Source organism: Carassius carassius, chromosome 31 (assembly GCF_963082965.1).
Source record: "Carassius carassius chromosome 31, fCarCar2.1, whole genome shotgun sequence".
Lineage (NCBI taxonomy): Eukaryota > Metazoa > Chordata > Actinopteri > Cypriniformes > Cyprinidae > Carassius > Carassius carassius.
The window spans coordinates 24,865,628-24,893,321 of record NC_081785.1 but is presented as its reverse complement, the minus strand read 5'-3'; positions in this window follow the sequence as shown (position 1 = coordinate 24,893,321).

Below are 27,694 nucleotides of genomic sequence, written 5' to 3'. Positions count from 1 at the left end.
TCTATGAGAGAAAGCTGCTTCATTCAATATTCAGTGCAAATCTTGCCAAACTGAAAGATGCTTATGTCTTATGAAATAAAATGATTTCTGCAATGCAGTGATACAGTTTTTAATGTGTTAGAAGTTATATGCACAAAAACTTATGTTAGGACTTCAATGCTCAAGATTGTCAGTTTACAGGTTTCTGAGACCAGTAATGTCAAAATAAAGCTTCTGTTCAAATGAAGTGAAATCTAGCCCAAATCTACTCAAAAGCTTGTCTCTCTAAGAGAGAAAGCTGCTTTATTCAATATTCAGTGCAAATCTTGCCAAACTGAAAGATGCTTATGCCTTATGAAATACAATGTTTTTGCAATGCTGTAAGACAGTTTTTAATGTGTTAGAAGTTATATGCACAAAAACTTATGTTAGGACTTCAATGCTCAAGATTGTCAGTTTACAGGTTTCTGAGACCAGTAATGTTGAAAAAGTGCTTCTGTTCAAATGAAGTGAAATCTAGCCCAAATCTGCTCAAAAGCTTGTCTCTCTATGAGAGAAAGCTGCTTCATTCAATATTCAGTGCAAATCTTGCCACACTGAAAGATGCTTTATGCCTTATGAAATACAATGTATTTGCAATGCTGTAAGACAGTTTTTAATGTGTTAGAAGTTATATGCACAAAAACTTATGTTAGGACTTCAATGCTCAAGATTGTCAGTTTACAGGTTTCTGAGACCAGTAATGTTGAAATAGTGCTTCTGTTCAAATGAAGTGAAATCTAGCCCAAATCTGCTCAAAAGCTTGTCTCTCTAAGAGAGAAAGCTGCTTTATTCAATATTCAGTGCAAATCTTGCCAAACTGAAAGAAGCTTATGTCTTATGAAATAAAATGATTTCTGCAATGAAGTGAGACAGTTTTTAATGTGTTAGAAGTTATATGCACAAAAACTTATGTTAGGACTTCAATGCTCAAGATTGTCAGTTTACAGGTTTCTGAGACCAGTAATGTTGAAATAGTGCTTCTGTTCAAATGAAGTGAAATCTAGCCCAAATCTGCTCAAAAGCTTGTCTCTCTGAGAGAGAAAGCTGCTTCATTCAATATTCAGTGCAAATCTTGCCAAACTGAAAGATGCTTATGCCTTATGAAATACAATGTTTTGCAATGCTGTAAGACAGTTTTTAATGTGTTAGAAGTTATATGCACAAAAACTTATGTTAGGACTTCAATGCTCAAGATTGTCAGTTTACAGGTTTCTGAGACCAGTAATGTTGAAATAGTGCTTCTGTTCAAATGAAGTGAAATCTAGCCCAAATCTGCTCAAAAGCTTGTCTCTCTGAGAGAGAAAGCTGCTTCATTCAATATTCAGTGCAAATCTTGCCAAACTGAAAGATGCTTATGCCTTATGAAATACAATGTTTTGCAATGCTGTAAGACAGTTTTTAATGTGTTAGAAGTTATATGCACAAAAACTTATGTTAGGACTTCAATGCTCAAGATTGTCAGTTTACAGGTTTCTGAGACCAGTAATGTTGAAATAGTGCTTCTTTTCAAATGAAGTGAAATCCAGCCCAAATCTGCTCAAAAGCTTGTCTCTCTATGAGAGAAAGCTGATTCATTCAATATTCAGTGCAAACCTTGCCAAACTGAAAGATGCTTACGCCTTATGAAATACAATGTTTTTGCAATGCTGTAAGACAGTTTTTAATGTGTTAGAAGTTATATGCTAAAAATTTATGTTAGGACTTCAATGCTCAAGATTGTCAGTTTACAGGTTTCTGAGACTAGTAATGTTGAAATAGTGCTTTTGTTCAAATGAAGTGAAATCTAGCCCAAATCTGCTCAAAAGCTTGTCTCTCTATGAGAGAAAGCTGCTTCATTCAATATTCAGTGCAAATCTTGCCAAACTGAAAGATGCTTACGTCTTATGAAATAAAATGATTTCTGCAATGCAGTGATACAGTTTTTAATGTGTTAGAAGTTATATGCACAAAAACTTATGTTAGGACTTCAATGCTCAAGATTGTCAGTTTACAGGTTTCTGAGACCAGTAATGTCAAAATAAAGCTTCTGTTCAAATGAAGTGAAATCTAGCCCAAATCTGCTCAAAAGCTTGTCTCTCTATAAGAGAAAGCTGCTTCATTCAATATTCAGTGCAAATCTTGCCAAACTGAAAGATGCTTATGCCTTATGAAATACAATGTTTTTGCAATGCTTTAAGACAGTTTTTAATGTGTTAGAAGTTATATGCACAAAAACATATGTTAGGACTTCAATGCTCAAGATTGTCAGTTTACAGGTTTCTGAGACCAGTAATGTTGAAATAGTGCTTCTTTTCAAATGAAGTGAAATCCAGCCCAAATCTGCTCAAAAGCTTGTCTCTCTATGAGAGAAAGCTGATTCATTCAATATTCAGTGCAAACCTTGCCAAACTGAAAGATGCTTACGCCTTATGAAATACAATGTTTTTGCAATGCTGTAAGACAGTTTTTAATGTGTTAGAAGTTATATGCTAAAAATTTATGTTAGGACTTCAATGCTCAAGATTGTCAGTTTACAGGTTTCTGAGACTAGTAATGTTGAAATAGTGCTTTTGTTCAAATGAAGTGAAATCTAGCCCAAATCTGCTCAAAAGCTTGTCTCTCTATGAGAGAAAGCTGCTTCATTCAATATTCAGTGCAAATCTTGCCAAACTGAAAGATGCTTACGTCTTATGAAATAAAATGATTTCTGCAATGCAGTGATACAGTTTTTAATGTGTTAGAAGTTATATGCACAAAAACTTATGTTAGGACTTCAATGCTCAAGATTGTCAGTTTACAGGTTTCTGAGACCAGTAATGTCAAAATAAAGCTTCTGTTCAAATGAAGTGAAATCTAGCCCAAATCTGCTCAAAAGCTTGTCTCTCTATAAGAGAAAGCTGCTTCATTCAATATTCAGTGCAAATCTTGCCAAACTGAAAGATGCTTATGCCTTATGAAATACAATGTTTTTGCAATGCTTTAAGACAGTTTTTAATGTGTTAGAAGTTATATGCACAAAAACATATGTTAGGACTTCAATGCTCAAGATTGTCAGTTTACAGGTTTCTGAGACCAGTAATGTTGAAATAGTGCTTCTGTTCAAATGACGTGAAATCTAGCCCAAATCTGCTCAAAAGCTTGTCTCTCTATCAGAGAAAGCTACTTCATTCAATATTGAGTGCAAATCTTGCCAAACTGAAGGATGCTTATGCCTTATGAAATACAATGTTTTGCAATGCTGTAAGACAGTTTTTAATGTGTTAGAAGTTATATGCACAAAAACTTATGTTAGGACTTCAATGCTCAAGATTGTCAGTTTACAGGTTTCTGAGACCAGTAATGTTGAAATAGTGCTTCTTTTCAAATGAAGTGAAATCTAGCCCAAATCTGCTCAAAAGCTTGTCTCTCTATGAGAGAAAGCTGATTCATTCAATATTCAGTGCAAACCTTGCCAAACTGAAAGATGCTTATGCCTTATGAAATACAATGTTTTTGCAATGCTGTAAGACAGTTTTTAATGTGTTGGAAGTTATATGCTAAAAAACTTATGTTAGGACTTCAATGCTCAAGATTGTCAGTTTACAGGTTTCTGAGACCAGTAATGTTGAAATAGTGCTTCTGTTCAAATGAAGTGAAATCTAGCCCAAATCTGCTCAAAAGCTTGTCTCTCTATGAGAGAAAGCTGATTCATTCAATATTCAGTGCAAACCTTGCCAAACTGAAAGATGCTTATGCCTTATGAAATACAATGTTTTTGCAATGCTGTAAGACAGTTTTTAATGTGTTAGAAGTTATATGCTAAAAAACTTATGTTAGGACTTCAATGCTCAAGATTGTTAGTTTACAGGTTTCTGAGACCAGTAATGTTGAAATAGTGCTTCTGTTCAAATGAAGTGAAATCTAGCCCAAATCTGCCCAAAAGCTTGTCTCTCTATGAGAGAAAGCTGCTTCATTCAATATTCAGTGCAAATCTTGCCAAACTGAAAGATGCTTATGTCTTATGAAATAAAATGATTTCTGCAATGCAGTGATACAGTTTTTAATGTGTTAGAAGTTATATGCACAAAAACTTATGTTAGGACTTCAATGCTCAAGATTGTCAGTTTACAGGTTTCTGAGACCAGTAATGTCAAAATAAAGCTTCTGTTCAAATGAAGTGAAATCTAGCCCAAATCTGCTCAAAAGCTTGTCTCTCAAAGAGAGAAAGCTGCTTTATTCAATATTCAGTGCAAATCTTGCCAAACTGAAAGATGCTTATGCCTTATGAAATACAATGTTTTTGCAATGCTGTAAGACAGTTTTTAATGTGTTAGAAGTTATATGCACAAAAACTTATGTTAGGACTTCAATGCTCAAGATTGTCAGTTTACAGGTTTCTGAGACCAGTAATGTTGAAAAAGTGCTTCTGTTCAAATGAAGTGAAATCTAGCCCAAATCTGCTCAAAAGCTTGTCTCTCTATGAGAGAAAGCTGCTTCATTCAATATTCAGTGCAAATCTTGCCACACTGAAAGATGCTTTATGCCTTATGAAATACAATGTATTTGCAATGCTGTAAGACAGTTTTTAATGTGTTAGAAGTTATATGCACAAAAACTTATGTTAGGACTTCAATGCTCAAGATTGTCAGTTTACAGGTTTCTGAGACCAGTAATGTTGAAATAGTGCTTCTGTTCAAATGAAGTGAAATCTAGCCCAAATCTGCTCAAAAGCTTGTCTCTCTAAGAGAGAAAGCTGCTTTATTCAATATTCAGTGCAAATCTTGCCAAACTGAAAGATGCTTATGTCTTATGAAATAAAATGATTTCTGCAATGAAGTGAGACAGTTTTTAATGTGTTAGAAGTTATATGCACAAAAACTTATGTTAGGACTTCAATGCTCAAGATTGTCAGTTTACAGGTTTCTGAGACCAGTAATGTTGAAATAGTGCTTCTGTTCAAATGAAGTGAAATCTAGCCCAAATCTGCTCAAAAGCTTGTCTCTCTGAGAGAGAAAGCTGCTTCATTCAATATTCAGTGCAAATCTTGCCAAACTGAAAGATGCTTATGCCTTATGAAATACAATGTTTTGCAATGCTGTAAGACAGTTTTTAATGTGTTAGAAGTTATATGCACAAAAACTTATGTTAGGACTTCAATGCTCAAGATTGTCAGTTTACAGGTTTCTGAGACCAGTAATGTTGAAATAGTGCTTCTGTTCAAATGAAGTGAAATCTAGCCCAAATCTGCTCAAAAGCTTGTCTCTCTGAGAGAGAAAGCTGCTTCATTCAATATTCAGTGCAAATCTTGCCAAACTGAAAGATGCTTATGCCTTATGAAATACAATGTTTTGCAATGCTGTAAGACAGTTTTTAATGTGTTAGAAGTTATATGCACAAAAACTTATGTTAGGACTTCAATGCTCAAGATTGTCAGTTTACAGGTTTCTGAGACCAGTAATGTTGAAATAGTGCTTCTTTTCAAATGAAGTGAAATCCAGCCCAAATCTGCTCAAAAGCTTGTCTCTCTATGAGAGAAAGCTGATTCATTCAATATTCAGTGCAAACCTTGCCAAACTGAAAGATGCTTACGCCTTATGAAATACAATGTTTTTGCAATGCTGTAAGACAGTTTTTAATGTGTTAGAGGTTATATGCTTAAAATTTATGTTAGGACTTCAATGCTCAAGATTGTCAGTTTACAGGTTTCTGAGACTAGTAATGTTGAAATAGTGCTTTTGTTCAAATGAAGTGAAATCTAGCCCAAATCTGCTCAAAAGCTTGTCTCTCTATGAGAGAAAGCTGCTTCATTCAATATTCAGTGCAAATCTTGCCAAACTGAAAGATGCTTATGTCTTATGAAATAAAATGATTTCTGCAATGCAGTGATACAGTTTTTAATGTGTTAGAAGTTATATGCACAAAAACTTATGTTAGGACTTCAATGCTCAAGATTGTCAGTTTACAGGTTTCTGAGACCAGTAATGTTGAAATAGTGCTTCTGTTCAAATGACGTGAAATCTAGCCCAAATCTGCTCAAAAGCTTGTCTCTCTATGAGAGAAAGCTGCTTCATTCAATATTCAGTGCAAATCTTGCCAAACTGAAGGATGCTTATGCCTTATGAAATACAATGTTTTTGCAATGCTGTAAGACAGTTTTTAATGTGTTGGAAGTTATATGCTAAAAAACTTATGTTAGGACTTCAATGCTCAAGATTGTCAGTTTACAGGTTTCTGAGACCAGTAATGTTGAAATAGTGCTTCTGTTCAAATGAAGTGAAATCTAGCCCAAATCTGCTCAAAAGCTTGTCTCTCTATGAGAGAAAGCTGATTCATTCAATATTCAGTGCAAACCTTGCCAAACTGAAAGATGCTTATGCCTTATGAAATACAATGTTTTTGCAATGCTGTAAGACAGTTTTTAATGTGTTAGAAGTTATATGCTAAAAAACTTATGTTAGGACTTCAATGCTCAAGATTGTTAGTTTACAGGTTTCTGAGACCAGTAATGTTGAAATAGTGCTTCTGTTCAAATGAAGTGAAATCTAGCCCAAATCTGCTCAAAAGCTTGTCTCTCTATGAGAGAAAGCTGCTTCATTCAATATTCAGTGCAAATCTTGCCAAACTGAAAGATGCTTATGTCTTATGAAATAAAATGATTTCTGCAATGCAGTGATACAGTTTTTAATGTGTTAGAAGTTATATGCACAAAAACTTATGTTAGGACTTCAATGCTCAAGATTGTCAGTTTACAAGTTTCTGAGACCAGTAATGTCAAAATAAAGCTTCTGTTCAAATGAAGTGAAATCTAGCCCAAATCTGCTCAAAAGCTTGTCTCTCAAAGAGAGAAAGCTGCTTTATTCAATATTCAGTGCAAATCTTGCCAAACTGAAAGATGCTTATGCCTTATGAAATACAATGTTTTTGCAATGCTGTAAGACAGTTTTTAATGTGTTAGAAGTTATATGCACAAAAACTTATGTTAGGACTTCAATGCTCAAGATTGTCAGTTTACAGGTTTCTGAGACCAGTAATGTTGAAATAGTGCTTCTGTTCAAATGAAGTGAAATCTAGCCCAAATCTGCTCAAAAGCTTGTCTCTCTATGAGAGAAAGCTGCTTTATTTAATATTCAGTGCAAATCTTGCCAAACTGAAAGATGCTTATGCCTTATGAAATACAATGTTTTTGCAATGCTGTAAGACAGTTTTTAATGTGTTAGAAGTTATATGCACAAAAACTTATGTTAGGACTTCAATGCTCAAGATTGTCAGTTTACAGGTTTCTGAGACCAGTAATGTTGAAATAGTGCTTCTTTTCAAATGAAGTGAAATCTAGCCCAAATCTGCTCAATAGCTTGTCTCTCTATGAGAGAAAGCTGATTCATTCAATATTCAGTGCAAACCTTGCCAAACTGAAAGGTGCTTATGCCTTATGAAATACAATGTTTTTGCAATGCTGTAAGACAGTTTTTAATGTGTTAGAAGTTATATGCTAAAAATTTATGTTAGGACTTCAATGCTCAAGATTGTCAGTTTACAGGTTTCTGAGACTAGTAATGTTGAAATAGTGCTTTTGTTCAAATGAAGTGAAATCTAGCCCAAATCTGCTCAAAAGCTTGTCTCTCTATGAGAGAAAGCTGCTTCATTCAATGTTCAGTGCAAATCTTGCCAAACTGAAAGATGCTTATGTCTTATGAAATAAAATGATTTCTGCAATGCAGTGATACAGTTTTTAATGTGTTAGAAGTTATATGCACAAAAACTTATGTTAGGACTTCAATGCTTAAGATTGTCAGTTTACAGGTTTCTGAGACCAGTAATGTCAAAATAAAGCTTCTGTTCAAATGAAGTGAAATCTAGCCCAAATCTGCTCAAAAGCTTGTCTCTCTATAAGAGAAAGCTGCTTCATTCAATATTCAGTGCAAATCTTGCCAAACTGAAAGATGCTTATGCCTTATGAAATACAATGTTTTTGCAATGCTTTAAGACAGTTTTTAATGTGTTAGAAGTTATATGCACAAAAACATATGTTAGGACTTCAATGCTCAAGATTGTCAGTTTACAGGTTTCTGAGACCAGTAATGTTGAAATAGTGCTTCTGTTCAAATGACGTGAAATCTAGCCCAAATCTGCTCAAAAGCTTGTCTCTCTATGAGAGAAAGCTGCTTCATTCAATATTCAGTGCAAATCTTGCCAAACTGAAAGATGCTTATGCCTTATGAAATACAATGTTTTTGCAAAGCTGTAAGACAGTTTTTAATGTGTTAGAAGTTATATGCACAAAAACTTATGTTAGGACTTCAATGCTCAAGATTGTCAGTTTACAGGTTTCTGAGACCAGTAATGTTGAAAAAGTGCTTCTGTTCAAATGAAGTGAAATCTAGCCCAAATCTGCTCAAAAGCTTGTCTCTCTATGAGAGAAAGCTACTTCATTCAATATTGAGTGCAAATCTTGCCAAACTGAAGGATGCTTATCCCTTATGAAATACAATGTTTTGCAATGCTGTAAGACAGTTTTTAATGTGTTAGAAGTTATATGCACAAAAACTTATGTTAGGACTTCAATGCTCAAGATTGTCAGTTTACAGGTTTCTGAGACCAGTAATGTTGAAATAGTGCTTCTTTTCAAATGAAGTGAAATCTAGCCCAAATCTGCTCAAAAGCTTGTCTCTCTATGAGAGAAAGCTGATTCATTCAATATTCAGTGCAAACCTTGCCAAACTGAAAGATGCTTATGTCTTATGAAATACAATGTTTTTGCAATGCTGTAAGACAGTTTTTAATGTGTTGGAAGTTATATGCTAAAAAACTTATGTTAGGACTTCAATGCTCAAGATTGTCAGTTTACAGGTTTCTGAGACCAGTAATGTTGAAATAGTGCTTCTGTTCAAATGAAGTGAAATCTAGCCCAAATCTGCTCAAAAGCTTGTCTCTCTATGAGAGAAAGCTGCTTCATTCAATATTCAGTGCAAATCTTGCCAAACTGAAAGATGCTTATGTCTTATGAAATAAAATGATTTCTGCAATGCAGTGATACAGTTTTTAATGTGTTAGAAGTTATATGCACAAAAACTTATGTTAGGACTTCAATGCTCAAGATTGTCAGTTTACAGGTTTCTGAGACCAGTAATGTCAAAATAAAGCTTCTGTTCAAATGAAGTGAAATCTAGCCCAAATCTGCTCAAAAGCTTGTCTCTCTATGAGAGAAAGCTGCTTTATTCAATATTCAGTGCAAATCTTGCCAAACTGAAAGATGCTTATGTCTTATGAAATAAAATGATTTCTGCAATGCAGTGAGACAGTTTTTAATGTGTTAGAAGTTATATGCACAAAAACTTATGTTAGGACTTCAATGCTCAAGATTGTCAGTTTACAGGTTTCTGAGACCAGTAATGTTGAAATAGTGCTTCTGTTCAAATGAAGTGAAATCTAGCCCAAATCTGCTCAAAAGCTTGTCTCTCTATGAGAGAAAGCTGATTCATTCAATATTCAGTGCAAACCTTGCCAAACTGAAAGATGCTTATGCCTTATGAAATACAATGTTTTTGCAATGCTGTAAGACAGTTTTTAATGTGTTAGAAGTTATATGCTAAAAAACTTATGTTAGGACTTCAATGCTCAAGATTGTTAGTTTACAGGTTTCTGAGACCAGTAATGTTGAAATAGTGCTTCTGTTCAAATGAAGTGAAATCTAGCCCAAATCTGCTCAAAAGCTTGTCTCTCTATGAGAGAAAGCTGCTTCATTCAATATTCAGTGCAAATCTTGCCAAACTGAAAGATGCTTATGTCTTATGAAATAAGATGATTTCTGCAATGCAGTGATACAGTTTTTAATGTGTTAGAAGTTATATGCACAAAAACTTATGTTAGGACTTCAATGCTCAAGATTGTCAGTTTACAAGTTTCTGAGACCAGTAATGTCAAAATAAAGCTTCTGTTCAAATGAAGTGAAATCTAGCCCAAATCTGCTCAAAAGCTTGTCTCTCAAAGAGAGAAAGCTGCTTTATTCAATATTCAGTGCAAATCTTGCCAAACTGAAAGATGCTTATGCCTTATGAAATACAATGTTTTTGCAATGCTGTAAGACAGTTTTTAATGTGTTAGAAGTTATATGCACAAAAACTTATGTTAGGACTTCAATGCTCAAGATTGTCAGTTTACAGGTTTCTGAGACCAGTAATGTTGAAATAGTGCTTCTGTTCAAATGAAGTGAAATCTAGCCCAAATCTGCTCAAAAGCTTGTCTCTCTATGAGAGAAAGCTGCTTTATTTAATATTCAGTGCAAATCTTGCCAAACTGAAAGATGCTTATGCCTTATGAAATACAATGTTTTTGCAATGCTGTAAGACAGTTTTTAATGTGTTAGAAGTTATATGCACAAAAACTTATGTTAGGACTTCAATGCTCAAGATTGTCAGTTTACAGGTTTCTGAGACCAGTAATGTTGAAATAGTGCTTCTTTTCAAATGAAGTGAAATCTAGCCCAAATCTGCTCAAAAGCTTGTCTCTCTATGAGAGAAAGCTGATTCATTCAATATTCAGTGCAAACCTTGCCAAACTGAAAGATGCTTATGCCTTATGAAATACAATGTTTTTGCAATGCTGTAAGACAGTTTTTAATGTGTTAGAAGTTATATGCTAAAAATTTATGTTAGGACTTCAATGCTCAAGATTGTCAGTTTACAGGTTTCTGAGACTAGTAATGTTGAAATAGTGCTTTTGTTCAAATGAAGTGAAATCTAGCCCAAATCTGCTCAAAAGCTTGTCTCTCTATGAGAGAAAGCTGCTTCATTCAATATTCAGTGCAAATCTTGCCAAACTGAAAGATGCTTATGTCTTATGAAATAAAATGATTTCTGCAATGCAGTGATACAGTTTTTAATGTGTTAGAAGTTATATGCACAAAAACTTATGTTAGGACTTCAATGCTCAAGATTGTCAGTTTACAGGTTTCTGAGACCAGTAATGTCAAAATAAAGCTTCTGTTCAAATGAAGTGAAATCTAGCCCAAATCTGCTCAAAAGCTTGTCTCTCTATAAGAGAAAGCTGCTTCATTCAATATTCAGTGCAAATCTTGCCAAACTGAAAGATGCTTATGCCTTATGAAATACAATGTTTTTGCAATGCTTTAAGACAGTTTTTAATGTGTTAGAAGTTATATGCACAAAAACATATGTTAGGACTTCAATGCTCAAGATTGTCAGTTTACAGGTTTCTGAGACCAGTAATGTTGAAATAGTGCTTCTGTTCAAATGACGTGAAATCTAGCCCAAATCTGCTCAAAAGCTTGTCTCTCTATGAGAGAAAGCTGCTTCATTCAATATTCAGTGCAAATCTTGCCAAACTGAAAGATGCTTATGCCTTATGAAATACAATGTTTTTGCAATGCTGTAAGACAGTTTTTAATGTGTTAGAAGTTATATGCACAAAAACTTATGTTAGGACTTCAATGCTCAAGATTGTCAGTTTACAGGTTTCTGAGACCAGTAATGTTGAAAAAGTGCTTCTGTTCAAATGAAGTGAAATCTAGCCCAAATCTGCTCAAAAGCTTGTCTCTCTATGAGAGAAAGCTGCTTCATTCAATATTCAGTGCAAATCTTGCCAAACTGAAAGATGCTTATGTCTTATGAAATAAAATGATTTCTGCAATGCAGTGATACAGTTTTTAATGTGTTAGAAGTTATATGCACAAAAACTTATGTTAGGACTTCAATGCTCAAGATTGTCAGTTTACAGGTTTCTGAGACCAGTAATGTCAAAATAAAGCTTCTGTTCAAATGAAGTGAAATCTAGCCCAAATCTGCTCAAAAGCTTGTCTCTCTATGAGAGAAAGCTGCTTTATTCAATATTCAGTGCAAATCTTGCCAAACTGAAAGATGCTTATGCCTTATGAAATACAATGTTTTTGCAATGCTGTAAGACAGTTTTTAATGTGTTAGAAGTTATATGCTAAAAAACGTATGTTAGGACTTCAATGCTCAAGATTGTTAGTTTACAGGTTTCTGAGACCAGTAATGTTGAAATAGTGCTTCTGTTCAAATGAAGTGAAATCTAGCCCAAATCTGCTCAAAAGCTTGTCTCTCTATGAGAGAAAGCTGATTCATTCAATATTCAGTGCAAACCTTGCCAAACTGAAAGATGCTTATGCCTTATGAAATACAATGTTTTTGCAATGCTGTAAGACAGTTTTTAATGTGTTAGAAGTTATATGCTAAAAAACTTATGTTAGGACTTCAATGCTCAAGATTGTTAGTTTACAGGTTTCTGAGACCAGTAATGTTGAAATAGTGCTTCTGTTCAAATGAAGTGAAATCTAGCCCAAATCTGCTCAAAAGCTTGTCTCTCTATGAGAGAAAGCTGCTTCATTCAATATTCAGTGCAAATCTTGCCAAACTGAAAGATGCTTATGTCTTATGAAATAAAATGATTTCTGCAATGCAGTGATACAGTTTTTAATGTGTTAGAAGTTATATGCACAAAAACTTATGTTAGGACTTCAATGCTCAAGATTGTCAGTTTACAGGTTTCTGAGACCATAATGTTGAAAAAGTGCTTCTGTTCAAATGAAGTGAAATCTAGCCCAAATCTGCTCAAAAGCTTGTCTCTCTATGAGAGAAAGCTACTTCATTCAATATTGAGTGCAAATCTTGCCAAACTGAAGGATGCTTATGCCTTATGAAATACAATGTTTTGCAATGCTGTAAGACAGTTTTTAATGTGTTAGAAGTTATATGCACAAAAACTTATGTTAGGACTTCAATGCTCAAGATTGTCAGTTTACAGGTTTCTGAGACCAGTAATGTTGAAATAGTGCTTCTTTTCAAATTAAGTGAAATCTAGCCCAAATCGGCTCAAAAGCTTGTCTCTCTATGAGAGAAAGCTGATTCATTCAATATTCAGTGCAAACCTTGCCAAACTGAAAGATGCTTATGCCTTATGAAATACAATGTTTTTGCAATGCTGTAAGACAGTTTTTAATGTGTTGGAAGTTATATGCTAAAAAACTTATGTTAGGACTTCAATGCTCAAGATTGTCAGTTTACAGGTTTCTGAGACCAGTAATGTTGAAATAGTGCTTCTGTTCAAATGAAGTGAAATCTAGCCCAAATCTGCTCAAAAGCTTGTCTCTCTATGAGAGAAAGCTGATTCATTCAATATTCAGTGCAAACCTTGCCAAACTGAAAGATGCTTATGCCTTATGAAATACAATGTTTTTGCAATGCTGTAAGACAGTTTTTAATGTGTTGGAAGTTATATGCTAAAAAACTTATGTTAGGACTTCAATGCTCAAGATTGTCAGTTTACAGGTTTCTGAGACCAGTAATGTTGAAATAGTGCTTCTGTTCAAATGAAGTGAAATCTAGCCCAAATCTGCTCAAAAGCTTGTCTCTCTATGAGAGAAAGCTGATTCATTCAATATTCAGTGCAAACCTTGCCAAACTGAAAGATGCTTATGCCTTATGAAATACAATGTTTTTGCAATGCTGTAAGACAGTTTTTAATGTGTTAGAAGTTATATGCTAAAAAACTTATGTTAGGACTTCAATGCTCAAGATTGTTAGTTTACAGGTTTCTGAGACCAGTAATGTTGAAATAGTGCTTCTGTTCAAATGAAGTGAAATCTAGCCCAAATCTGCTCAAAAGCTTGTCTCTCTATGAGAGAAAGCTGCTTCATTCAATATTCAGTGCAAATCTTGCCAAACTGAAAGATGCTTATGTCTTATGAAATAAAATGATTTCTGCAATGCAGTGATACAGTTTTTAATGTGTTAGAAGTTTAATGCACAAAAACTTATGTTAGGACTTCAATGCTCAAGATTGTCAGTTTACAGGTTTCTGAGACCAGTAATGTCAAAATAAAGCTTCTGTTCAAATGAAGTGAAATCTAGCCCAAATCTGCTCAAAAGCTTGTCTCTCTATGAGAGAAAGCTGCTTTATTCAATATTCAGTGCAAACCTTGCCAAACTGAAAGATGCTTATGCCTTATGAAATACAATGTTTTTGCAATGCTGTAAGACAGTTTTTAATGTGTTAGAAGTTATATGCTAAAAAACTTATGTTAGGACTTCAATGCTCAAGATTGTCAGTTTACAGGTTTCTGAGACCAGTAATGTCAAAATAAAGCTTCTGTTCAAATGAAGTGAAATCTAGCCCAAATCTGCTCAAAAGCTTGTCTCTCTATGAGAGAAAGCTGCTTTATTCAATATTCAGTGCAAATCTTGCCAAACTGAAAGATGCTTATGTCTTATGAAATAAAATGATTTCTGCAATGCAGTGAGACAGTTTTTAATGTGTTAGAAGTTATATGCACAAAAACTTATGTTAGGACTTCAATGCTCAAGATTGTCAGTTTACAGGTTTCTGAGACCAGTAATGTTGAAATAGTGCTTCTGTTCAAATGAAGTGAAATCTAGCCCAAATCTGCTCAAAAGCTTGTCTCTCTATGAGAGAAAGCTGCTTCATTCAATATTCAGTGCAAATCTTGCCAAACTGAAAGATGCTTATGTCTTATGAAATAAAATGATTTCTGCAATGCAGTGATACAGTTTTTAATGTGTTAGAAGTTATATGCACAAAAACCTATGTTAGGACTTCAATGCTCAAGATTGTCAGTTTACAAGTTTCTGAGACCAGTAATGTCAAAATAAAGCTTCTGTTCAAATGAAGTGAAATCTAGCCCAAATCTGCTCAAAAGCTTGTCTCTCAAAGAGAGAAAGCTGCTTTATTCAATATTCAGTGCAAATCTTGCCAAACTGAAAGATGCTTATGCCTTATGAAATACAATGTTTTTGCAATGCTGTAAGACAGTTTTTAATGTGTTAGAAGTTATATGCACAAAAACTTATGTTAGGACTTCAATGCTCAAGATTGTCAGTTTACAGGTTTCTGAGACCAGTAATGTTGAAATAGTGCTTCTGTTCAAATGAAGTGAAATCTAGCCCAAATCTGCTCAAAAGCTTGTCTCTCTATGAGAGAAAGCTGCTTTATTCAATATTCAGTGCAAATCTTGCCAAACTGAAAGATGCTTATGTCTTATGAAATAAAATGATTTCTGCAATGCAGTGAGACAGTTTTTAATGTGTTAGAAGTTATATGCACAAAAACTTATGTTAGGACTTCAATGCTCAAGATTGTCAGTTTACAGGTTTCTGAGACCAGTAATGTTGAAATAGTGCTTCTGTTCAAATGAAGTGAAATCTAGCCCAAATCTGCTCAAAAGCTTGTCTCTCTATGAGAGAAAGCTGCTTCATTCAATATTCAGTGCAAATCTTGCCAAACTGAAAGATGCTTATGTCTTATGAAATAAAATGATTTCTGCAATGCAGTGATACAGTTTTTAATGTGTTAGAAGTTATATGCACAAAAACCTATGTTAGGACTTCAATGCTCAAGATTGTCAGTTTACAAGTTTCTGAGACCAGTAATGTCAAAATAAAGCTTCTGTTCAAATGAAGTGAAATCTAGCCCAAATCTGCTCAAAAGCTTGTCTCTCAAAGAGAGAAAGCTGCTTTATTCAATATTCAGTGCAAATCTTGCCAAACTGAAAGATGCTTATGCCTTATGAAATACAATGTTTTTGCAATGCTGTAAGACAGTTTTTAATGTGTTAGAAGTTATATGCACAAAAACTTATGTTAGGACTTCAATGCTCAAGATTGTCAGTTTACAGGTTTCTGAGACCAGTAATGTTGAAATAGTGCTTCTGTTCAAATGAAGTGAAATCTAGCCCAAATCTGCTCAAAAGCTTGTCTCTCTATGAGAGAAAGCTGCTTTATTTAATATTCAGTGCAAATCTTGCCAAACTGAAAGATGCTTATGCCTTATGAAATACAATGTTTTTGCAATGCTGTAAGACAGTTTTTAATGTGTTAGAAGTTATATGCACAAAAACTTATGTTAGGCCTTTAATGCTCAAGATTGTCAGTTTACAGGTTTCTGAGACCAGTAATGTTGAAATAGTGCTTCTTTTCAAATGAAGTGAAATCTAGCCCAAATCTGCTCAAAAGCTTGTCTCTCTATGAGAGAAAGCTGCTTCATTCAATATTCAGTGCAAATCTTGCCAAACTGAAAGATGCTTATGTCTTATGAAATAAAATGATTTCTGCAATGCAGTGATACAGTTTTTAATGTGTTAGAAGTTATATGCACAAAAACTTATGTTAGGACTTCAATGCTCAAGATTGTCAGTTTACAGGTTTCTGAGACCAGTAATGTCAAAATAAAGCTTCTGTTCAAATGAAGTGAAATCTAGCCCAAATCTGCTCAAAAGCTTGTCTCTCTATAAGAGAAAGCTGCTTCATTCAATATTCAGTGCAAATCTTGCCAAACTGAAAGATGCTTATGCCTTATGAAATACAATGTTTTTGCAATGCTTTAAGACAGTTTTTAATGTGTTAGAAGTTATATGCACAAAAACATATGTTAGGACTTCAATGCTCAAGATTGTCAGTTTACAGGTTTCTGAGACCAGTAATGTTGAAATAGTGCTTCTGTTCAAATGACGTGAAATCTAGCCCAAATCTGCTCAAAAGCTTGTCTCTCTATGAGAGAAAGCTGATTCATTCAATATTCAGTGCAAATCTTGCCAAACTGAAAGATGCTTATGTCTTATGAAATAAAATGATTTCTGCAATGCAGTGATACAGTTTTTAACGTGTTAGAAGTTATATGCACAAAAACTTATGTTAGGACTTCAATGCTCAAGATTGTCAGTTTACAGGTTTCTGAGACCAGTAATGTTGAAAAAGTGCTTCTGTTCAAATGAAGTGAAATCTAGCCCAAATCTGCTCAAAAGCTTGTCTCTCTATGAGAGAAAGCTACTTCATTCAATATTGAGTGCAAATCTTGCCAAACTGAAGGATGCTTATGCCTTATGAAATACAATGTTTTGCAATGCTGTAAGACAGTTTTTAATGTGTTAGAAGTTATATGCACAAAAACTTATGTTAGGACTTCAATGCTCAAGATTGTCAGTTTACAGGTTTCTGAGACCAGTAATGTTGAAATAGTGCTTCTTTTCAAATGAAGTGAAATCTAGCCCAAATCTGCTCAAAAGCTTGTCTCTCTATGAGAGAAAGCTGATTCATTCAATATTCAGTGCAAACCTTGCCAAACTGAAAGATGCTTATGCCTTATGAAATACAATGTTTTTGCAATGATGTAAGACAGTTTTTAATGTGTTGGAAGTTATATGCTAAAAAACTTATGTTAGGACTTCAATGCTCAAGATTGTCAGTTTACAGGTTTCTGAGACCAGTAATGTTGAAATAGTGCTTCTGTTCAAATGAAGTGAAATCTAGCCCAAATCTGCTCAAAAGCTTGTCTCTCTATGAGAGAAAGCTGATTCATTCAATATTCAGTGCAAACCTTGCCAAACTGAAAGATGCTTATGTCTTATGAAATAAAATGATTTCTGCAATGCAGTGATACAGTTTTTAATGTGTTAGAAGTTATATGCACAAAAACTTATGTTAGGACTTCAATGCTCAAGATTGTCAGTTTACAGGTTTCTGAGACCAGTAATGTTGAAATAGTGCTTCTTTTCAAATGAAGTGAAATCTAGCCCAAATCGGCTCAAAAGCTTGTCTCTCTATGAGAGAAAGCTGATTCATTCAATATTCAGTGCAAACCTTGCCAAACTGAAAGATGCTTATGCCTTATGAAATACAATGTTTTTGCAATGCTGTAAGACAGTTTTTAATGTGTTGGAAGTTATATGCTAAAAAACTTATGTTAGGACTTCAATGCTCAAGATTGTCAGTTTACAGGTTTCTGAGACCAGTAATGTTGAAATAGTGCTTCTGTTCAAATGAAGTGAAATCTAGCCCAAATCTGCTCAAAAGCTTGTCTCTCTATGAGAGAAAGCTGATTCATTCAATATTCAGTGCAAACCTTGCCAAACTGAAAGATGCTTATGCCTTATGAAATACAATGTTTTTGCAATGCTGTAAGACAGTTTTTAATGTGTTAGAAGTTATATGCTAAAAAACTTATGTTAGGACTTCAATGCTCAAGATTGTTAGTTTACAGGTTTCTGAGACCAGTAATGTTGAAATAGTGCTTCTGTTCAAATGAAGTGAAATCTAGCCCAAATCTGCTCAAAAGCTTGTCTCTCTATGAGAGAAAGCTGCTTCATTCAATATTCAGTGCAAATCTTGCCAAACTGAAAGATGCTTATGTCTTATGAAATAAAATGATTTCTGCAATGCAGTGATACAGTTTTTAATGTGTTAGAAGTTATATGCACAAAAACTTATGTTAGGACTTCAATGCTCAAGATTGTCAGTTTACAGGTTTCTGAGACCAGTAATGTCAAAATAAAGCTTCTGTTCAAATGAAGTGAAATCTAGCCCAAATCTGCTCAAAAGCTTGTCTCTCTATGAGAGAAAGCTGCTTTATTCAATATTCAGTGCAAATCTTGCCAAACTGAAAGATGCTTATGTCTTATGAAATAAAATGATTTCTGCAATGCAGTGAGACAGTTTTTAATGTGTTAGAAGTTATATGCACAAAAACTTATGTTAGGACTTCAATGCTCAAGATTGTCAGTTTACAGGTTTCTGAGACCAGTAATGTTGAAATAGTGCTTCTGTTCAAATGAAGTGAAATCTAGCCCAAATCTGCTCAAAAGCTTGTCTCTCTATGAGAGAAAGCTGCTTTATTTAATATTCAGTGCAAATCTTGCCAAACTGAAAGATGCTTATGTCTTATGAAATAAAATGATTTCTGCAATGCAGTGATACAGTTTTTAATGTGTTAGAAGTTATATGCACAAAAACTTATGTTAGGACTTCAATGCTCAAGATTGTCAGTTTACAGGTTTCTGAGACCAGTAATGTCAAAATAAAGCTTCTGTTCAAATGAAGTGAAATCTAGCCCAAATCTGCTCAAAAGCTTGTCTCTCTAAGAGAGAAAGCTGCTTTATTCAATATTCAGTGCAAATCTTGCCAAACTGAAAGATGCTTATGCCTTATGAAATACAATGTTTTTGCAATGCTGTAAGACAGTTTTTAATGTGTTAGAAGTTATATGCACAAAAACTTATGTTAGGACTTCAATGCTCAAGATTGTCAGTTTACAGGTTTCTGAGACCAGTAATGTTGAAAAAGTGCTTCTGTTCAAATGAAGTGAAATCTAGCCCAAATCTGCTCAAAAGCTTGTCTCTCTATGAGAGAAAGCTGCTTCATTCAATATTCAGTGCAAATGTTGCCACACTGAAAGATGCTTTATGCCTTATGAAATACAATGTTTTTGCAATGCTGTAAGACAGTTTTTAATGTGTTAGAAGTTATATGCACAAAAACTTATGTTAGGACTTCAATGCTCAAGATTGTCAGTTTACAGGTTTCTGAGACCAGTAATGTTGAAATAGTGCTTCTGTTCAAATGAAGTGAAATCTAGCCCAAATTTGCTCAAAAGCTTGTCTCTCTGAGAGAGAAAGCTGCTTCATTCAATATTCAGTGCAAATCTTGCCAAACCGAAAGATGCTTATGCCTTATGAAATACAATGTTTTTGCAATGCTGTAGGACAGTTTTTAATGTGTTAGAAGTTATATGCACAAAAACTTATGTTAGGACTTCAATGCTCAAGATTGTCAGTTTACAGGTTTCTGAGACCAGTAATGTTGAAAAAGTGCTTCTGTTCAAATGAAGTGAAATCTAGCCCAAATCTGCTCAAAAGCTTGTCTCTCTATGAGAGAAAGCTGCTTCATTCAATATTCAGTGCAAATCTTGCCAAACTGAAAGATGCTTATGCCTTATGAAATACAATGTTTTTGCAATGCTGTAAGACAGTTTTTAATGTGTTAGAAGTTATATGCTAAAAAACTTATGTTAGGACTTCAATGCTCAAGATTGTTAGTTTACAGGTTTCTGAGACCAGTAATGTTGAAATAGTGCTTCTGTTCAAATGAAGTGAAATCTAGCCCAAATCTGCTCAAAAGCTTGTCTCTCTATGAGAGAAAGCTGCTTCCTTCGATATTCAGTGCAAATCTTGCTAAACTGAAAGATGCTTATGTCTTATGAAATAAAATGATTTCTGCAATGCAGTGATACAGTTTTTAATGTGTTAGAAGTTATATGCACAAAAACTTATGTTAGGACTTCAATGCTCAAGATTGTCAGTTTACAGGTTTCTGAGACCAGTAATGTCAAAATAAAGCTTCTGTTCAAATGAAGTGAAATCTAGCCCAAATCTGCTCAAAAGCTTGTCTCTCTAAGAGAGAAAGCTGCTTTATTCAATATTCAGTGCAAATCTTGCCAAACTGAAAGATGCTTATGCCTTATGAAATACAATGTTTTTGCAATGCTGTAAGACAGTTTTTAATGTGTTAGAAGTTATATGCACAAAAACTTATGTTAGGACTTCAATGCTCAAGATTGTCAGTTTACAGGTTTCTGAGACCAGTAATGTTGAAATAGTGCTTCTGTTCAAATGAAGTGAAATCTAGCCCAAATCTGCTCAAAAGCTTGTCTCTCTGAGAGAGAAAGTTGCTTCATTCAATATTCAGTGCAAATCCTGCCAAACTGAAAGATGCTTATGCCTTATGAAATACAATGTTTTTGCAATGCTGTAAGACAGTTTTTAATGTGTTAGAAGTTATATGCACAAAAACTTATGTTAGGACTTCAATGCTCAAGATTGTCAGTTTACAGGTTTCTGAGACCAGTAATGTTGAAAAACTGCTTCTGTTCAAATGAAGTGAAATCTAGCCCAAATCTGCTCAAAAGCTTGTCTCTCTATGAGAGAAAGCTGCTTAATTCAATATTCAGTGCAAAGCTTGCCAAACTGAAGGATGCTTATGCCTTATGAAATACAATGTTTTGCAATGCTGTAAGACAGTTTTTAATGTGTTAGAAGTTATATGCACAAAAACATATGTTAGGACTTCAATGCTCAAGATTGTCAGTTTACAGGTTTCTGAGACCAGTAATGTTGAAATAGTGCTTCTTTTCAAATGATGTGAAATCTAGCCCAAATCTGCTCAAAAGCTTGTCTCTCTATGAGAGAAAGCTGATTCATTCAATATTCAGTGCAAACCTTGCGAAACTGAAAGATGCTTATGCCTTATGAAATACAATGTTTTTGCAATGCTGTAAGACAGTTTTTAATGTGTTGGAAGTTATATGCTAAAAAACTTATGTTAGGACTTCAATGCTCAAGATTGTCAGTTTACAGGTTTCTGAGACCAGTAATGTTGAAATAGTGCTTCTGTTCAAATGAAGTGAAATCTAGCCCAAATCTGCTCAAAAGCTTGTCTCTCTATGAGAGAAAGCTGCTTCATTCAATATTCAGTGCAAATCTTGCCAAACTGAAAGATGCTTATGCCTTATGAAATATAATGTTTTTGCAATGCTGTAAGACAGTTTTTAATGTGTTACAAGTTATATGCACAAAAACTTATGTTAGGACTTCAATGCTCAAGATTGTCAGTTTACAGGTTTCTGAGACCAGTAATGTTGAAAAAGTGCTTCTGTTCAAATGAAGTGAAATCTAGCCCAAATCTGCTCAAAAGCTTGTCTCTCTATGAGAGAAAGCTGCTTCATTCAATATTCAGTGCAAATCTTGCCAAACTGAAAGATGCTTATGCCTTATGAAATACAATGTTTTTGCAATGCTGTAAGACAGTTTTTAATGTGTTAGAAGTTATATGCTAAAAAACTTATGTTAGGACTTCAATGCTCAAGATTGTTAGTTTACAGGTTTCTGAGACCAGTAATGTTGAAATAGTGCTTCTGTTCAAATGAAGTGAAATCTAGCCCAAATCTGCTCAAAAGCTTGTCTCTCTATGAGAGAAAGCTGCTTCATTCAATATTCAGTGCAAATCTTGCCAAACTGAAAGATGCTTATGTCTTATGAAATAAAATTATTTCTGCAATGCAGTGATACAGTTTTTAATGTGTTAGAAGTTATATGCACAAAAACTTATGTTAGGACTTCAATGCTCAAGATTGTCAGTTTACAGGTTTCTGAGACCAGTAATGTTGAAATAGTGCTTCTGTTCAAATGAAGTGAAATCTAGCCCAAATCTGCTCAAAAGCTTGTCTCTCTATGAGAGAAAGCTGCTTTATTTAATATTCAGTGCAAATCTTGCCAAACTGAAAGATGCTTATGTCTTATGAAATAAAATGATTTCTGCAATGCAGTGATACAGTTTTTAATGTGTTAGAAGTTATATGCACAAAAACTTATGTTAGGACTTCAATGCTCAAGATTGTCAGTTTACAGGTTTCTGAGACCAGTAATGTCAAAATAAAGCTTCTGTTCAAATGAAGTGAAATCTAGCCCAAATCTGCTCAAAAGCTTGTCTCTCTAAGAGAGAAAGCTGCTTTATTCAATATTCAGTGCAAATCTTGCCAAACTGAAAGATGCTTATGCCTTATGAAATACAATGTTTTTGCAATGCTGTAAGACAGTTTTTAATGTGTTAGAAGTTATATGCACAAAAACTTATGTTAGGACTTCAATGCTCAAGATTGTCAGTTTACAGGTTTCTGAGACCAGTAATGTTGAAAAAGTGCTTCTGTTCAAATGAAGTGAAATCTAGCCCAAATCTGCTCAAAAGCTTGTCTCTCTATGAGAGAAAGCTGCTTCATTCAATATTCAGTGCAAATGTTGCCACACTGAAAGATGCTTTATGCCTTATGAAATACAATGTTTTTGCAATGCTGTAAGACAGTTTTTAATGTGTTAGAAGTTATATGCACAAAAACTTATGTTAGGACTTCAATGCTCAAGATTGTCAGTTTACAGGTTTCTGAGACCAGTAATGTTGAAATAGTGCTTCTGTTCAAATGAAGTGAAATCTAGCCCAAATTTGCTCAAAAGCTTGTCTCTCTGAGAGAGAAAGCTGCTTCATTCAATATTCAGTGCAAATCTTGCCAAACCGAAAGATGCTTATGCCTTATGAAATACAATGTTTTTGCAATGCTGTAGGACAGTTTTTAATGTGTTAGAAGTTATATGCACAAAAACTTATGTTAGGACTTCAATGCTCAAGATTGTCAGTTTACAGGTTTCTGAGACCAGTAATGTTGAAAAAGTGTTTCTGTTCAAATGAAGTGAAATCTAGCCCAAATCTGCTCAAAAGCTTGTCTCTCTAAGAGAGAAAGCTGCTTTATTCAATATTCAGTGCAAATCTTGCCAAACTGAAAGATGCTTATGTCTTATGAAATAAAATGATTTCTGCAATGCAGTGAGACAGTTTTTAATGTGTTAGAAGTTATATGCACAAAAACTTATGTTAGGACTTCAATGCTCAAGATTGTCAGTTTACAGGTTTCTGAGACCAGTAATGTTGAAATAGTGCTTCTGTTCAAATGAAGTGAAATCTAGCCCAAATCTGCTCAAAAGCTTGTCTCTCTATGAGAGAAAGCTGCTTTATTTAATATTCAGTGCAAATCTTGCCAAACTGAAAGATGCTTATGCCTTATGAAATACAATGTTTTTGCAATGCTGTAAGACAGTTTTTAATGTGTTAGAAGTTATATGCACAAAAACTTATGTTAGGACTTCAATGCTCAAGATTGTCAGTTTACAGGTTTCTGAGACCAGTAATGTTGAAAAAGTGCTTCTGTTCAAATGAAGTGAAATCTAGCCCAAATCTGCTCAAAAGCTTGTCTCTCTATGAGAGAAAGCTGCTTCATTCAATATTCAGTGCAAATCTTGCCACACTGAAAGATGCTTTATGCCTTATGAAATACAATGTTTTTGCAATGCTGTAAGACAGTTTTTAATGTGTTAGAAGTTATATGCACAAAAACTTATGTTAGGACTTCAATGCTCAAGATTGTCAGTTTACAGGTTTCTGAGACCAGTAATGTTGAAAAACTGCTTCTGTTCAAATGAAGTGAAATCTAGCCCAAATCTGCTCAAAAGCTTGTCTCTCTATGAGAGAAAGCTGCTTAATTCAATATTCAGTGCAAAGCTTGCCAAACTGAAGGATGCTTATGCCTTATGAAATACAATGTTTTGCAATGCTGTAAGACAGTTTTTAATGTGTTAGAAGTTATATGCACAAAAACATATGTTAGGACTTCAATGCTCAAGATTGTCAGTTTACAGGTTTCTGAGACCAGTAATGTTGAAATAGTGCTTCTTTTCAAATGATGTGAAATCTAGCCCAAATCTGCTCAAAAGCTTGTCTCTCTATGAGAGAAAGCTGATTCATTCAATATTCAGTGCAAACCTTGCCAAACTGAAAGATGCTTATGCCTTATGAAATACAATGTTTTTGCAATGCTGTAAGACAGTTTTTAATGTGTTGGCAGTTATATGCTAAAAAACTTATGTTAGGACTTCAATGCTCAAGATTGTCAGTTTACAGGTTTCTGAGACCAGTAATGTTGAAATAGTGCTTCTGTTCAAATGAAGTGAAATCTAGCCCAAATCTGCTCAAAAGCTTGTCTCTCTATGAGAGAAAGCTGCTTCATTCAATATTCAGTGCAAATCTTGCCAAACTGAAAGATGCTTATGCCTTATGAAATATAATGTTTTTGCAATGCTGTAAGACAGTTTTTAATGTGTTACAAGTTATATGCACAAAAACTTATGTTAGAACTTCAATGCTCAAGATTGTCAGTTTACAGGTTTCTGAGACCAGTAATGTTGAAATAGTGCTTCTTTTCAAATGATGTGAAATCTAGCCCAAATCTGCTCAAAAGCTTGTCTCTCTATGAGAGAAAGCTGATTCATTCAATATTCAGTGCAAACCTTGCCAAACTGAAAGATGCTTATGCCTTATGAAATACAATGTTTTTGCAATGCTGTAAGACAGTTTTTAATGTGTTGGCAGTTATATGCTAAAAAACTTATGTTAGGACTTCAATGCTCAAGATTGTCAGTTTACAGGTTTCTGAGACCAGTAATGTTGAAATAGTGCTTCTGTTCAAATGAAGTGAAATCTAGCCCAAATCTGCTCAAAAGCTTGTCTCTCTATGAGAGAAAGCTGCTTCATTCAATATTCAGTGCAAATCTTGCCAAACTGAAAGATGCTTATGCCTTATGAAATATAATGTTTTTGCAATGCTGTAAGACAGTTTTTAATGTGTTACAAGTTATATGCACAAAAACTTATGTTAGAACTTCAATGCTCAAGATTGTCAGTTTACAGGTTTCTGAGACCAGTAATGTTGAAAAAGTGCTTCTGTTCAAATGAAGTGAAATCTAGCCCAAATCTGCTCAAAAGCTTGTCTCTCTATGAGAGAAAGCTGCTTCATTCAATATTCAGTGCAAATCTTGCCAAACTGAAAGATGCTTATGCCTTATGAAATACAATGTTTTTGCAATGCTGTAAGACAGTTTTTAATGTGTTAGAAGTTATATGCTAAAAAACTTATGTTAGGACTTCAATGCTCAAGATTGTTAGTTTACAGGTTTCTGAGACCAGTAATGTTGAAATAGTGCTTCTGTTCAAATGAAGTGAAATCTAGCCCAAATCTGCTCAAAAGCTTGTCTCTCTATGAGAGAAAGCTGCTTCATTCGATATTCAGTGCAAATCTTGCTAAACTGAAAGATGCTTATGTCTTATGAAATAAAATGATTTCTGCAATGCAGTGATACAGTTTTTAATGTGTTAGAAGTTATATGCACAAAAACTTATGTTAGGACTTCAATGCTCAAGATTGTCAGTTTACAGGTTTCTGAGACCAGTAATGTCAAAATAAAGCTTCTGTTCAAATGAAGTGAAATCTAGCCCAAATCTGCTCAAAAGCTTGTCTCTCTAAGAGAGAAAGCTGCTTTATTCAATATTCAGTGCAAATCTTGCCAAACTGAAAGATGCTTATGCCTTATGAAATACAATGTTTTTGCAATGCTGTAAGACAGTTTTTAATGTGTTAGAAGTTATATGCACAAAAACTTATGTTAGGACTTCAATGCTCAAGATTGTCAGTTTACAGGTTTCTGAGACCAGTAATGTTGAAATAGTGCTTCTGTTCAAATGAAGTGAAATCTAGCCCAAATCTGCTCAAAAGCTTGTCTCTCTGAGAGAGAAAGTTGCTTCATTCAATATTCAGTGCAAATCCTGCCAAACTGAAAGATGCTTATGCCTTATGAAATACAATGTTTTTGCAATGCTGTAAGACAGTTTTTAATGTGTTAGAAGTTATATGCACAAAAACTTATGTTAGGACTTCAATGCTCAAGATTGTCAGTTTACAGGTTTCTGAGACCAGTAATGTTGAAAAACTGCTTCTGTTCAAATGAAGTGAAATCTAGCCCAAATCTGCTCAAAAGCTTGTCTCTCTATGAGAGAAAGCTGCTTAATTCAATATTCAGTGCAAAGCTTGCCAAACTGAAGGATGCTTATGCCTTATGAAATACAATGTTTTGCAATGCTGTAAGACAGTTTTTAATGTGTTAGAAGTTATATGCACAAAAACATATGTTAGGACTTCAATGCTCAAGATTGTCAGTTTACAGGTTTCTGAGACCAGTAATGTTGAAATAGTGCTTCTTTTCAAATGATGTGAAATCTAGCCCAAATCTGCTCAAAAGCTTGTCTCTCTATGAGAGAAAGCTGATTCATTCAATATTCAGTGCAAACCTTGCGAAACTGAAAGATGCTTATGCCTTATGAAATACAATGTTTTTGCAATGCTGTAAGACAGTTTTTAATGTGTTGGAAGTTATATGCTAAAAAACTTATGTTAGGACTTCAATGCTCAAGATTGTCAGTTTACAGGTTTCTGAGACCAGTAATGTTGAAATAGTGCTTCTGTTCAAATGAAGTGAAATCTAGCCCAAATCTGCTCAAAAGCTTGTCTCTCTATGAGAGAAAGCTGCTTCATTCAATATTCAGTGCAAATCTTGCCAAACTGAAAGATGCTTATGCCTTATGAAATATAATGTTTTTGCAATGCTGTAAGACAGTTTTTAATGTGTTACAAGTTATATGCACAAAAACTTATGTTAGGACTTCAATGCTCAAGATTGTCAGTTTACAGGTTTCTGAGACCAGTAATGTTGAAAAAGTGCTTCTGTTCAAATGAAGTGAAATCTAGCCCAAATCTGCTCAAAAGCTTGTCTCTCTATGAGAGAAAGCTGCTTCATTCAATATTCAGTGCAAATCTTGCCAAACTGAAAGATGCTTATGCCTTATGAAATACAATGTTTTTGCAATGCTGTAAGACAGTTTTTAATGTGTTAGAAGTTATATGCTAAAAAACTTATGTTAGGACTTCAATGCTCAAGATTGTTAGTTTACAGGTTTCTGAGACCAGTAATGTTGAAATAGTGCTTCTGTTCAAATGAAGTGAAATCTAGCCCAAATCTGCTCAAAAGCTTGTCTCTCTATGAGAGAAAGCTGCTTCATTCAATATTCAGTGCAAATCTTGCCAAACTGAAAGATGCTTATGTCTTATGAAATAAAATGATTTCTGCAATGCAGTGATACAGTTTTTAATGTGTTAGAAGTTATATGCACAAAAACTTATGTTAGGACTTCAATGCTCAAGATTGTCAGTTTACAGGTTTCTGAGACCAGTAATGTCAAAATAAAGCTTCTGTTCAAATGAAGTGAAATCTAGCCCAAATCTGCTCAAAAGCTTGTCTCTCTAAGAGAGAAAGCTGCTTTATTCAATATTCAGTGCAAATCTTGCCAAACTGAAAGATGCTTATGCCTTATGAAATACAATGTTTTTGCAATGCTGTAAGACAGTTTTTAATGTGTTAGAAGTTATATGCTAAAAAACTTATGTTAGGACTTCAATGCTCAAG